Source organism: Anastrepha ludens, chromosome 4, assembly GCF_028408465.1.
Source record: "Anastrepha ludens isolate Willacy chromosome 4, idAnaLude1.1, whole genome shotgun sequence".
NCBI lineage: Eukaryota > Metazoa > Arthropoda > Insecta > Diptera > Tephritidae > Anastrepha > Anastrepha ludens.
Genome location: NC_071500.1, coordinates 75,300,590 through 75,316,366, shown reverse-complemented (window position 1 = coordinate 75,316,366; position 15,777 = coordinate 75,300,590).

Genomic DNA, 15,777 nt, shown 5'->3' with positions numbered 1-15,777 from the left:
TATTTAAGTTCTTGCAGAGAATTAAGTAATTGAATGCCAGCCTGTGAAATCTTGAAAAACATCGTATAATTTAAAAGAAGCATTTCTATAGAATAACTGTGCTATGCTTGACTCAAAGGCATTTTTATTTTTTGCAATCGACGTACATAAATCGTGTTTTAGTATTGTATATACTCGTAGATTATTATCTTTTGAATTCATGCATAAAAGAACTCTGCTCTGATTTCAGAAATATTGATGAGCCAACTAGAACGGTAGGTATCGTAGGCAAAACAACTTTACCAAAATACAGGGTGGGCCATATATCGTTTGCTTTTTGAACCACCTATTATTTTGATAATGGTAATACAAATGACATGTCAAATGTGTTCATAATTTACTTAAAGGTTTGACATTTACGAAATGGGACGCTATACGCTTGAACAAAATTGGGAAATATTGAAAACCTATTTCCAAAGTGGTGAGTATTCTTCTTCTTCCCCGGTTACAGTAAATGGCGAGTGTTACCGTGACAGGCTCAACGAGTTTTTGTTTCCAAAAATTGAAGAGGATGACATGGACGACATTTGGTTTCAACAGGACGGTGCAACTTGTCACACTGCCAAAGTTACACTCGAACTTTTGGCTACCGTTTTTGAAAACCGAATAATCAGTCGAAATTCCGATATCAATTGACCGCCTCGGAGCTGTGATTTAAGTCCGTAAGACTATTTTTTGTGGGAAGCCGTTAAGGACAAATGCTATGCGAACCATCCAGAGACGATTGATGCTTTAAAACACGAAATCGAAGTGGCCATTCATGAAATTGGAGCCCAAACAATCGAAAATGTGCTTAAAAATTGGGTTGATCGAATGGCCTACTGTAAAGCCAGTCGTGGTAGTCATTTGAGCGATATTATTTTTCATTCATAAATGACAATATTCAATCTTCAAAATAAAAAAAAAAGTTTCAAAAATATAGATTTGCCGATTCAAAAAGCAAATTTTACATGGCCCACCCTATAGTTCTGAATTCCTGGCACTAAATTTCATTGCTTGAGAAGAAGAAATAGGAAAAATATAAGTAAATAGGAAAGCGCATATTGATAGCTTATTTTCTTTCTAGAATGCTAATACTAGATCCCAATTGATATTATCTAATGTTACTCAGTGCCACCCACGTACACTTCATATCAGGGATGAAAATGTGGTATAAGTGTACCTTTTTGCAACGTTTTGAATCTTAAAAGTACATAAAGTACACGCCATTTTAAGTGCAAAATGCTCTTGGTCGAATATATTTTCAATTTTAATTTCTTCTTTTGTTTTTTGTGAGCTTAAATCTTGTGTTAGGCGCTGCACTGATATTCTTGTACAACAGTGGAGTCTTTTTGCACTTTTCGTTATTATGAATAGTACATGTCTTTTTTCAAACCAAATGTTTCTGAAGAAAATGTAATACCCCCTTGGTAAAAAAGTTCCTGAAAGTAAGTCAACTGATTTGAGTTTCACAAGAACTCGTGAGTCCATCAAGGGTGACGATATCAAAAACTGATAAAAACATCAATAGTGTGAAAGGCAAGTTGATCAATACGAATATACAGGGTTTATGAGTACGACACGTAATCGAGACCTTAGGCGAGTGAGTGGAGGCTCCATGACGTTTTCTGTCAAAAAAGTCACGATTTTTATTCAGCGAAAGAGCGACAAAAAAGTTGTTGAAGTATATTCTGAAGGAGCAAAAAGGAGAGGCCGGCCAAGGCGACGATGGTATCAAGATGTAGAAGACGACATACGTAAGATGAGAATCTCACAACATAGAGCGAAAGCGGTCTGTCGAGAAGAATGGAAACGTATTGTGGAGGAGGCAATGGTCCAACCCGGACTGTAATGCTAATATGATGATGATGCTCACGGCAATTCGCCAAAATCCAAAGGCTTTGTAGAAAAACAACTCGTGAATTTGTGCATCATTATACGAACATGTTTGATCAAGAACGAAACGAGTACCAACCAACAACCGTCGAATTCACTTAATATGGCTCAAAACCGATCAAAAACCTCATACTGATAAGATTTCGTTTTAAGTTCTTAAAGAGTTACCAAATAATCATTTTTATGTATTTGGTAATATCAATCTTCCGGATGTTATCTGGTCTGTGAACTCGTCTAGATTTGATCTTACATCAACGAATGTAAACACTGATACCAAATCTTGCTATGTGGATAGTATTTTAATTCTTAATTTAGTGCAATTGAATTGTTTTGTAAAACAGATGAATAGAATTTTAGATATCATATTTGTTAGTGAGAAATTGGAAGTAATTGAAAATAGCATCCAATGAAACAAATTGTCAGTTTCAATGTTCTGATAGACTCAAATTCCCTTAATGTACCTAGATAAATACTTGAAATTTATGACCTCATAAACCTTCAACTGGAGAAAATTTCAAGTGATTTCCATTGCTTAAAAAAAGGCTTTCTTCAAAAGCTTTATATTCTTTTTCTTCTTGGTGCGATAACCGCTTACGCGATTTTGGCCGAGTTGAACAAAGCCCGCCAGTCGGGTCTTTCTCATGCTGACCGGCGCAAGTTGGACACGCCAAGCGAGGCCAAGTCCTTCTCCTCCTGATCTTTCCAACGCAGAGCAGACCTTGCTCTTCCTCTGCTACCACCAGCTGGTGAAGGATCGAATACCTTCAGAGTCGGAGCGTTTATTTCTATTTGGACGACATGGCCCAGCCAGCGTAGCCGCTGGGTTTTTATTCGCTGCGCTAAGGCCCAAAAATCTTCCGCATAATCTTTTATATTACAACGTTAAAATAGTGAGCCCAAGAATTTTATGCGGTTTCTCCATTTTGTATAACACTTCATCCTTTTATTGGGGAAACCTAAGACAGCTCGAAAGAAAAATGTCACGTTCATGCACTTCATTTTTTTCTTTAAAATTGAAATTATTTGAAAACTCGCTATTCTACCATTAAGGTCATCTAATGACCAGCAGTAAGCCGTGTATTTTATGCAGTGCTAAAGGCAACCGTTGAATCAATCGAAGCAATTCGATTCGAGTATTGTTCATAGCGCAAAAGGCACCTGAAACATAAGCATAATTTAATTTTTTGTGATGGCGAGCGCCGGCTGTGTATTCGACATAAGGATAATTTCAATATAACAGTTGTTTGGTTTTTTGAAAACAGGAGATGGAGCTTTGTATATATATATATATGCAAATATATATCTTTATAAGTATATGTAAATATTGTATATACTTGAGAACTCGACTAGATATTGTACTTCAATTTCAACTGGAGTTCGACTCTTCAAGGAGAGCAAGCACAAGACTGGTACTGCAAATATACTCGTATAATTCACTAACGTGACTAAGCGAAATTTCTATATGGGTCTAGAAGGGTCGATAAAATCGCTTATTGGTAAATTTAAGGATATATAATTACATATTTTCAAGATATAACTGGTTACGCAGTAATAATTCGAAAATTAAAAATCACAACGTTTAAAAAGCTTTGTATTTGCTGTACTTATACATTAAATAAATGAAAAAAAAAAGGAACCGGCCATCCATATATTAAATAATAGTATCTCTATGCCACTGTTATGGCCTCATGAATGTTACGCACGACTTCTAACCATCTTGAATTAAATGCTGGGGAGGAATAAAAATGACACACAGTGGGTAGTGTCATCGTGGTTAAGCTTCTGCATGACTGATCTAATGTAGGAACATGCAATAGAGTCTAATTCACAAGTGTATCTCAGTGCAACAGTGCATGGGGTTTTAGTTAGGGTTAAAGTTCTACTCTACGAGGTTTTTAATTTCCTATAAAATAAGAAAGCGTTACTCTACAACGATTTGTTGCCTGTAGTGTTAAGTTTTCATGATTTCACCCCCTTTTCGACTCATTAGCTGCAACACCTTGAATTGCCAAATTTATTTGCAACATTTTTATGAGGCACAATTTGAAGCTTATTACCAGCATAGCACTGTGAAAATTCACTTTGTCGCTTAAAATATCATTGCTGCCACTTTAAATGCAAATTCGTAAAAGTCATACGACATAATTATGCTGTCACACTCACTGTCGCAAGATTACGGTTGCTTCAAGTGTGCTGTCATTACAATATCCTTATTTTTCACCCCAGATATGTCCATATTATCCGGCAAAACGCATTCACGGCACATATACACAGTTGTAGTAGGCATGTATATCCTTATATGAATACATATGTATGTAGATGTGACGAAGTAATAGCAATTCATATCTGTGTTTGCTTGCCTTCGTTTAACTTCCTTACTTCCCTAGTGTCCTTGCCATTTTTTAATTCATTCTCTCATTGTGGTTAGCAAAAAATTCATTCAATATGTTAGCAACGACGGGATAACTTCGAGAAGCCAAGTCAACAGTGAGGTTAAATGGTGTGGGTACTATTAAACGAAGTCGTAAAAGTGAAGGCATATGCAAAAAACAAAAATAATCAGAGAATAAAAAAATGCAAACAATATTTTTCTAACTTTTAAAAACAATGAATCAGGGAAAGTGGATAACGGTGTAGGAGCTTTGAAGTGTGCGGAAGCAGGGTCGAGTGGTTAAACATTTAATGTGCGTTTAATCCGTGCGCCTGTCTGAATCCTTGTGTTGTAAGACTTTATTAAATTTAGCGGAGTTTTCAGGAGCTAGTAAATATATATGTATTCGTGTGTGCGTATTTTTGCACCAGGGTGTATTTACATAAATACTAGGGTTTTATAACTGTGTTCAAATAACGTGCCGTTTGGTCCATCTTGGTACGCAAATTGTTCGTAGTGTATGGTACACGTGCAAAGCACGATATCAAAGAAAGAAATATAGTCATGTAAAAATTATAAAATTAATGAAATCGGTAAGCTACAAGCCTAGCTCTTATTCAATCGTACTCGTAACAGATATTTAGTTTGGTGTCTCTGAATTTGGTGGTGCGTCGAATAAGTCGAACAAGTCGAACGAAGCCTGACGATTACTTAGTAAGACTTCTTGACTTAAGGGATTAGGGGTAGTCAGAATTTTCAAAAAATTTGATTTTTCTTGCAAACGTTTTGATTATTTTTAAACAACTAATTTTCGGTTTTTTTCTCGAAAATCTGAAAAATAATTCCAAAGGCCGCCATATTGTGAATCTTGGAAAAAAGCTTCGATCAGGCACAAGATTATCTATTAATAAATTTCTCTTGTCCGATTGATTTTAAATGAATCTTCAAGGACTTGTGACGATCACCGCAAGGAACTTCTGGAGAAACAGACTCCCCACAATTTTTTTTTAAATTTTGGTAAAGTCAAGTCGAAACATGATGCATTAAAGCTATGTTTTTATTTTTGTAAAATAAAGCAATTGACTAGCAAAAAAAATTGTTGAGAATCATCATTTTTTCGGGCCTCTGCTACCCCTAGCCCCAGGAAATTGAAAATTGATATTTGAAAAGGTCGAGCCAAGGAGCACGAGGAGATTTGGTGGCTTCTAAAACACTCAGGCTAAAAAGTCCTTTGTATTTAAAGCTCTGGAAAGAGGGTAAATAGTCAATGAAGGAAGGAGAAAAGTATCAGAGAAAGAGATAGGAAAGAACAGTGATAGAGATAGTTAGTCCTGTGAGAATTTTCCAGATTCTTTGGCAAATCTGTAAATATCCTCCAGTTTTAGAGAACGAATATTACTCATTCTCACGATATTGGAGCCCAAAACTCGTAGCCCTGCTCTAGCAAAGGCAGAACACTCACAGAGAAAGTGCTCAGTGCTATCCGCCTTTTCAAAACAAGACAGGCACATCGGTTCCTCAATGATTCTAATGGTGGTCATATGCTGACCCCATGGGTTGTAGCTTGTAATAATACCAACCATCCATCGTCTTTCCTTCCAACTTTTAGTAGAAAGAATGACAGTTTTCTGTTCGGACTTGTAACAAAACACTTTGCAGTTCTGCAGCGTTCTAGACCGGACCATCGCTCTTTATGTAGATTGCATACATAATAGGTGATCCAATTCATAATTCTTGCGAAACTGATTCCGATTATTAGCTCTGGCCCTTGTGGGGGAACCGCTGATCCATTGTTGGCCAATTCATCGGCAATTTCGTTTCCTTGAACAGCGGAGTGTCCCGGAACCCATATAAGTACAAGCCTGTTTTGCCTTGCGACAGAATTAAGCTTCTTCTTACATTCTTGAACAATTTTTGAGGTTTGCTTCACGTTCTCCAGGGTCTTCAGTGCAGCCTGACTGTCACTGAAAACTCCAATCTGTTTCCCGCTCCATCTCCTCTCGATTATCCATTCGCCTACTTTCAAGGTGGCAAAAACTTCCGTTTGAAAAACAGTTGCCATTTCCCCCATAGCATAGTGATACTTATTACTATCGTTTAAGTACCATCCGGCTCCAGACCCTAATTCATTCTTGGACCCATTCGTAAAGAAAATAGCCGTCAAACTTCTCTGAATGCATTCTGAATTGCTCCATTGCGTGACATCAAATTTTCTTCCAAATGAAACTGTGGGTATCAGGTCGTCTTTAGGTGCCAAAAATTGTGGATACTGCTCAGATAGCAACTTAAAGATTTCTCGATATTCCGAAGATCCGCCTTCGTACCAGAAACTATATTTATGGAGTCTACACATATGACTTTTATTGTTTCCTGTTGTATCTAAAGACCCAGGGGGAGCAAATGAAGCATTACATTTACGGCATCACCAGAGGTTGTACTCATGGCTCCCATGATGCATAAACATACACTTCTTGCACTTCCAGCCTGTATAGTTCCCGGATTGTGGACTTAACCATGCTCCGTCGCCACCAGACCACTGAGACGTAAGTGATGAATGGTCTGATAAGTGCTGTGTATATCTATTGGACCACAACTGGTTTCAGACCTCAGGTTTTACCAAAGGCTCTGCGACATTGCTGCAAAATCCTCAATGCGCAATTCATCTTCAGTGAAACGTGTGTTCCCAAGTCAGTTTCTTATCCAAGATTACTCCTAGATATTTAACTTCATCGGAAAGACCAAGTGTCACACCTTTCAGTGTTGGAAGACTGAGTCCCTCCAATTTCCTTTTTCTCGTAAACAAGGATATGGCTGTTTTGTTCGGATTAACGGAAAGACCTTGTCTCATGCACCAGTCATCGATTTAATCCAGAATACTCTGCACTTGTAGAGAGTCTACGACCAAGCACCACATCAGCGGAGAAGGAACACCCCCTTGCGGTTAACAACCTCTCAGAGAGCATGCAATATATCCACTTATTCTACTAAGTGGACTTCTCGGCAATACCCCCACTCGAATATGTTTCTCCACCACTCGTTCTAGACTTTTCAACACGAGCGATGTCAAACTGATTGGTCTAAAACTTTTTGCTAGGGAATAGTCATCTTTTCCTGGTTTTGGAATAAATACTACTCTTACACGTCGCCATTGGAATGGTATATAACCAAATCCAAGACAGGCTGTGAAGATCCTTTTCAGGGCCTCTATCAGCCTGTCTCCTCCTTTTTTAAGCATTGCTGGATATATTCCGTCAGGTCCAGGGGACTTGAAGTTCTCAAAAGAAGACAAGGAAAACGTATCGATTATTTTGTCACTTTCCGACTAGGAATATACCAGCTGTACCTAGAGTTTCCACCGTTGCTACTGTTAATGTTCATGCCACTCTCTACTTCAGAGACAGTTCTATTACCCGGAAAATGGGTTCTGAGTAGAGCATTAAAAGTTTCCGATTTGGAAATGATGTATGAACCATAAGGTTTTCGAATGGAATCCAGCCTTACTGAGCTGTCTAGATGAAGGAGCTAATAAAGTCTTTCTGTTTTCCTCATTTCTTCGACGTTACTGCAGAAATTTCTATAGGATTCAAGTTTGGCTTTCCGTACTTTTTTCTTATATTCTCTCTGTGTAAGTAGTTTCTGTTTGGGTATTTAAGGCCTTATTAAGAAGTTTTCTGGACCGTACACGAAGCTTCGACAGTTCAGGGTTCCGCCAAGGAACCGCTTTCCCCTGTCTACTTTGCCTGCGTGAGCACAGTTCACAGGCATCTTCAATCATTTCTATTGATTTGAGTTTTTTCAGGTTTGGTAATCGCTCTGTTACAAGCTCACCATGCCTGTCCCAGTCCACATTTCGAGGATTCCTAACGGAAGGCATTAATATTGTATCAATTCCCAGTCGGAATTCGATAAGATGATGATCAGAAAGAGAGTCCTCTTCCAAACTCGCTTCGGTTGACTTGATTTCCAACTGACCTATTGGTAAGTGTTAAATCAATCACCTCTTATCTCCTTCTGGTCACAAAAGTTGGTTTGTTACTAGTGTTTTGAATGACCAAATCGGATGACAGGATAAAATCCAGTAACTTGAGACCTGTGGGTTTGCATTTGCTGCTTCGCCATACAATGTTCTGTGAATTTGCATCACAGCCCACTATTAGCCCCAGATTATTAGATTCTGCATACTTGACTACTCTCTTAGCTCCCTCGAAGGAGGTGGCTGTAAAGAGTCGTAGGGTAGGTAGGCCGAAATTATGATAGCTTCGACACTGTTCCCACTCTTCCAGTACTTTATTTTTGCAACAAAGATATCTCTGGATCATAGCTCTTCTAACATCGTGTGTTCGATCAACCTTGACATGATAATATAATATATACATGTCCGCGGTCTCACACTCCCTTCGCAATGAAGTATTTGTCCCCACGACATAGCACCTAGACCACAGATACGCTTGTGACATATCCATGGTTCTTGTATTAACCCCATAAAGCAAGATGTTTTTGAAATGCCGCGAAATTGAAACAATAGGAACTTTGGAAAATTGGAATGGCGTATCCTACTATAGAAATACGTGTATTTTGCGAAAAGTACTATATAGTATTTTAGTCTCCTCAAATAATTTTTTGAAATAAATAAATAATGTTTTAAAAATTAGGAATATAATTTATTTATGAATCTTCGCCACCTCTATTCGCATGAAGACATATTCCGGTTATATAAAATTGGGTTTTACCTGGAAGTAGAAACGTTTTCCTATCACTTTAAAGTTTTGTTCACAAATCATTTTTATATTATGTAACTCAAATTCGGATCTCTTTATTGGATCTCTTCAATCGACACAAATCCTTTACCACAGATATATTTTTCACATTTGTAACCTACTACTCCAGGACTAAATTTGAAAAATATGCCAGACGAGACAGCAGTTCCTAAATTTTTATTTAAGTGAAATTTTTGCGGGTAAGGGTAATCGATGTGAATGTCATCGCGCGCATACCAACAAACTGTCGCCATGAGTCGACTCACTTTGGCATTCTTCGTCTAGAATTTACTGGGATCAGTCTACTCTCCATGATTCATTCATGATTACTAGACAGGCCCAAACTTGATTGAATTACCATCGCGATGCATCGGATTGAAATTTTAGATGATTTCTTGATAGCAATGCGAATCAGTCTTCCAGATCGTTTTCTCATATCCACATATTTGTGCAAATCACTGATCAGGATGACAAGCCTCAACATTACGGGCAATTAAAAAAATGTAGGTATTGGAACAATCTGCTTGAATCGTGGGTGTAGAAATTGTGGCATGATTGACTGAGTCGATTAAAACCGCATTATTTTTCTTATTTGGGTTTTAGGCATTTCCATTTCATTTTCTACATTCCTCTAATAAGGCGAAGGATTGTGTCAAGAAAACAAAAAGTTTACCAGATTTTTATCAATCTTAGTTTTTAAGCATATTTGTACAATTCTTGCTAAAAAAAAATTTCAATTGAACCAACTGTCACTTTCCCCAAATTTTAAATAGCAAATGCAATTTAACACGCAATCCCTGGAAAAAGGTCAATTTGACTCAGCGCAAAGAAATCAAATTAAAATACATTGAAAAATAAGTATAATACAAAACTAAAAATATTCATTTAAAAAACGAGGTCTAAAAATTGCATCTCTTTGCGATTTTTTTTTTTAAGGAAAAAATTAATTTAGCACTGCAAAGTTTTTTCTATCTTTTAATGAAAAATTTTTGTTCTGGTTAAAATAAGTTGAGAAAAATCTTTAACATAGAAATTAGTAGAGCGCTGCAACGCTGGAGTTTCCAACTGGCGTACAAGATACAGCTCGTAATTATTATCTAAAGCAAAAAATTCAAATGGATTTCTAATTATCATGATTTTTTATTCTATTTTTATTTTAACTTTTTGGAGGTTTTAAAGAAAAAAATGCCTTTCTATAAAAAAAAATTCACTTCAACTTGGTATAAAAATCTTGAAAAATTTTTTTGTATCTATTTTGTTAGTTCAAATAGAAGAGAATTTAATACTGAAGGGAACAAGCTATGATTCATTTCAAAAGGTTCATTAGTTCATTCATTCATGTACGCCAATTCAAAGAAATCATAAAAATGAAAAGTCGAGAAAAGAAGATAAAGTTTGCGGTGAGGTCACTGCGTAAGTACCTAACGCTCGCCTACCATTGGCTTTCCAACCGGAAATGTTGAGAATTAGGTTCTGTAACTTTGTGTGAATATTCTAAAATGTATTAGGAATCGCTTAAAACGAAAAAAAAGAAATTGATTTTTTTTCACCTTATAAACCATTTTTTGACCCCTTAAACAGCGATAAAAATGTTGCGCTATCATGTCGTGTCGTCAAATGATAGTGACACCTACTTCACGTAAATAGGAACGGAGCACTATGCTTAAACAGCCAACTGTTTTTAAATATTTTGAGCTTCCTCCTAGATATAAATAATAAGACAGACGTTAATTGCCATATTTCACACTAAAAGTTATTAATCCATATAAAAAAAACTTAATCAACATTTCTAGCATATTATACTTACAGCTACTAAGTTTTTATTAAACTTCAGTATTAAGTGTATCCAATATAGATTTTAGAATTCAAGATTAAAACATTGGAAACAGGCAACCATAGTGATACGCCCACGAGCAGCAACAAAAAAATAAAAATAAAAAATAAATAGCGTTCAACCTTTTTGGCAAAGGGCGGGTTTAGGTGCAATAATACGCAACATTAGTGGAGGGCAGGAGTTGAAATATGTAGCAAAAAGCAACATGCGGCCATCCGCCACAAAACATGCTTCGTTTTTTTTAATACCAGACGAATGGAGCGTAAAAACAAAAGACTTCAAATGGGAAGAATTGCTACCCGAAGGAATCCTGCTGCAAATGGCAACACTAATACACCCAAGAATGAAGATGAGTGGCTGAATTGTTGTTGGGCATTTCCCTGATATTGCGCGTGGAGCTTCCTCTCGAAGGATAAACATTACATTCAAAGGTATGAACAATTCAGTACGAAAGCACATTGAGCGTTTGTCCATATGTATGTTGTGGGAGCTGCCTGTATACAAGTTATGTAAATTAATGTTTACTTAAGTTCTTTTTTCCGGTTTATTATTTTTTTTTAAGGTTGCTGTGGCGCTCCCAAGTATTTAAAGCGCTGATATGGCTACACGAGCAAATTTCTTGTGCGCTCAAGCACAATACACACATATGTACATACACATCATTTTTTTTTTTATTTACGTACTTGTTCGTGTGCACTTAACCGCCATGGCACAGTGTGACTTTTTGCACATATAATTTAAGTTGTTTATATAATAGAATGCGGTCGCCGTAGTCGAATGGGTTGATGCAGGAGAACTATTTGGAAGTACACAGGTTCGAATCTCCGGGGACGAAAATCCAACTGACAGAAAAGGCTTATTTTTTTTAGAAAAGGGTTTTTAAAGTGCTCGACTCTTGGCAGGTAAGCCTCTGAGTGTATTTCTGCTATGAAAAAGCTCTTCACAAAAAACCATCTGCCGTTCGGAGGCGGCTTAATTCTGTAGTGCCCTCCAGTTCTGGAAAAACATCAAGACGCACACCGAAAACTCGACCAAATACTAAATAAAGTGTGCAAGCGCTAATTAAATATATAACATAAATTATATATGGGTTAAAATATGAAAACCAAGATTTCATTCTTGTATTTGGAAGTTTTTGAAAAATACCGAATGGGGTATTACATATATTGTACCTAATATAATGCGGTCTTTATTCGCATTGTACTGCTTTATTAGAAACAGCGATTGGTAAGCTCATAATTAGATAATTGTCGTAAAAAATTTATTGAAAATTCAAGTTACAAATAAGTATTAAAAAAATTTACTTAAGCCGTTCATAACCACTGTACTTCAATGGGAGACTGACGAGACTTAGAAACAATGCCAGCAGGGGTTACTCATAGGCGTTTCTGAAATGTAAATTAGTTAATCTAAAGAAAAAAACTGTAAAAAAGAGACTGTTAAATTAGATGACGGCAAACGAACACAATAACAAAGTCGACTGCCTGGTAACTGGGCGTTGGCATTAATGCCGCAGATGCAAAATGCAATAAATTTTCGCAAACGCATCTTTTACACCTTTCAGTGGCAGTAGCAGGACCCTCAATATAACTTGCGAAGTGAAGAAATATTACTTAAAGTATTTCATATATGCACGTATGTATGTGTTAATGTGAATGCAAGGCACAAGGATGAAATCCTGCAATTTAATAATAGGATATCTACCCCCCCAAGCATCGAGAAAAACATCTACGAATACTCGTATATACCTTTCATAGCACATACGAACACTTCAACACAAATGGAGAAAAGCTTTCAGTGCAAATAATAATATTCTTAAGTAAACATTTTGTATTTATTCGTTTGGGCAGAAAATGATAGCAAAAGCATGCAAATTAAACGGCGAGCACCGTCGCAGCTTCAGCCGTCCTTTCCACACTTTCGTCTTTATTGCTTTATTTATTCTTTGCTGTTAATTTAGAAGCAGTTAAATATGTACATATAAAGTCATTGCTAACCAAATAAAATTACATGAATAGGTCACTGGTGCTAGATGTGCCGCCTTCATATTCTTAAGAGTTAGATTTTTACAATATTGCCTTTTGTAATTTGCCAAAATTAATACTCACATCCCTGCCTGTCTCCCGAACATGTTGTCAATTATTCGGTGAACAAGTTTTATATATCACTCAAATGGAGACATTCCACTGCCATGGTGAAGAAAATTTAGAATTCTAATAATGATGATAGATCTCCATGATGAAGAGAAAATGAGGTGGCTCTTATCGTGGTACCATTACTTTGCTCTACGCGAATTTGACAATATCAGCTGATTTCGTGACATCACCCTATTGCAATTGTTGATCAGTCTGACCAGATTACCATTTTCGTAACTTAATCTAGCATTTTTTTTGTTCTCTAGCCTCGGAGTTTTAGGTCTTTCTTCTTGACACTTTTCTAGCCTCTTCTTGTTCAAATGTGATGATTATAATTATGTGCAGTCTTGCCTAATTTTGGATATAAAAAAACACTAAAATGCCCATTTAAAGAAAATCAAATACCAATTTTTATTGAATTGCTTAATGAACTTTCTGTGCGTGCAAAATTGTCATTACTATGTGCGGTTTTTAAATGAATATGTTTTGGTTATGTATAATAGATTGTATTGAAAAAATACAGAGTGCTAAGCATCCAAACTTGCATTTAAAACTTATGTTAAGATAATTTCTTTAAAATTAGGCCAAAAAAACACTGTTCTGTTATATTTGAGGCAAGCTACGCGTTTTTTTAAATGTGGTCATGGTTTCTTCAGTATTATCTGGTATTTTATTTTTATTTTTACTATCAGTACACCTCTAAGGCTTAAATTCTTCTTCTTAATTGGCGCGATAACTGCTTACGCGATTTTGGCCTAGTTTAACAAAGCGCGCCAATCGTTCCTTTCTCATACTAACAGGCGCCAAGTGGACACCACCAAGTGAAGCCAAGTCCTTCTCCACCTGATCTTTCCATCCAGAGGCGGCCTTCCGCTTCCTCTACTACCACCAGCTGGTACCGCATTGAATACTTTCAGAGCCGTTGCGTTTGTATCCATTCGGACGACATGACCCAGCCAATGTAGCCGCTGGATCTTTATTCGCTGCGCTATGTCTACAGGTGTGTCGTCGTAAAGCTCATACCGCTCATGGTTTCATCGCCTGCGATATTCGCTGTTGCCAACGTGAAAATCTTACGCAGAATCTTTCTCTCCAAGCGTCGCTTCATCGGATGTTGTCATCGTCCACGCTCTCTCCATGAAGAGAGTCTTGTAGAGTGTTAGTTTTGTTCGTCGAGATAGGACTTTACTACTCAGTTGCCTACTTAGTCCAAAGTAGCACTTGTTGGCAAGAGAGATTCCATGTTGGATTTCCGGGCTGTTATCGGTGTTAATGCTGGTTCCTTGGTATACGAATTCCTTTAAAACCTCGAAATCATAGCTGTCAACAGTAACGAGGGTGCGCCGATTGTTTGTTTGAAGACAGATGGTACTTTGTTTTGTCCTCGTTCCCCATCAGACCCATTCGCTTTGCCTCTTTATCCAGTTTGGAGAAGGCAGAACTAAAGCGCAGTTGTTAAGGCCTGAGCGATTATTAACATCAGGTTAAAGAAGTCACATGACAGCGAGTCACCCTGTCTGAAACCTCGTTTGGTATCAAACGGCTAGGAGAGGTCCTTCCCAATTCTGACGGGGTTGCTGGTGTTGAGCAACGTCAATTTGCATAGCGTTTGCGGGGATACCAAATTCAGACATTACGGCATAGAGGAAACTCCTTTTCGTACTGTGGAATGCAGCTCTGACGTCGACGAAAAGATGGTGTGTGTCGATTCTCCTATCATAGGTCTTTTCCAAGATTTGGATGGTAGACTTTCCAGGTCTAAAGCCACACTGATAAGGTCCAATCAGTTGGTTGACGGTGGGCTTCAGCCTTTCACACAATAGGCTCGCTAGAACCTTATAGGCGATATTTTGAAGACTAATCCCACGGTAATTGGCACAGATTACAGCACCGCCCTTCCTATGGACTGAGCAGAGCACACTTAAATTCCAATCGGCAGGCATGCTTTCATCCGACAATATTTTGCATAGGAGCTGATGCATGCATCTTACCAGTTCCTCGTGTTCGGAAGCTACCAAGAGGATACTTGGGCTAATCCCGGACGTTATGAGCTGCTTGAACCATATGCACTCCCAAGTGAATGGCGATCAGTAACTTTCCCTACTTGCGTGGACTGCTACACATGGAACCACCATGGCTTTAATTCCGTATGCAGTAAATTCAGAGGCCCTTTAAAATGTATTAAAAGGTTTTAAATATTAAGAAAACTTGAGAGAAAAAGATCGAATATTCTGGCATAACCTCAAAAGGATCAACAAATTTGATTGGCACTTTCAAAACATCAAATTATATATATAGAAATTAACAATATCACTGAAATCTTCTCAGCATAAGCTTTAAATGCAAGAGTGATTTCTTTTTACAGTTTTAATAGCTTTAAATTAAAAAAAGAAATAAACCCCAAACTCAAAATGTTTCGCATTTTGGGTGTAAGAAAGCACGAAATTTATTGTGATAAGCGAAAGTTTGTGAACACTGCATAACTACAGTAATGCAGGCCACAAGCGGAAAACAAATCCAAACAATCGGATGAAATTTCAACAGGCTGACGGGTGTGTGGCGTAGTTAGCAAACCGATCAAAAATTGACAAACATTTTTGTCAACTTGCAATCGGTTACGAGTGTGTGGTGAATTTTACGACTTTTCCTTCTCATTTTTCTCATTTCATTTGAAATTTTGAAGTGTGCACATGAGCGCACAAAAGGCAAAATTAAGCAAAACATTTATTGAAGCAGGGCGCTAGTCTTAGCTGCCTTTCATAATGC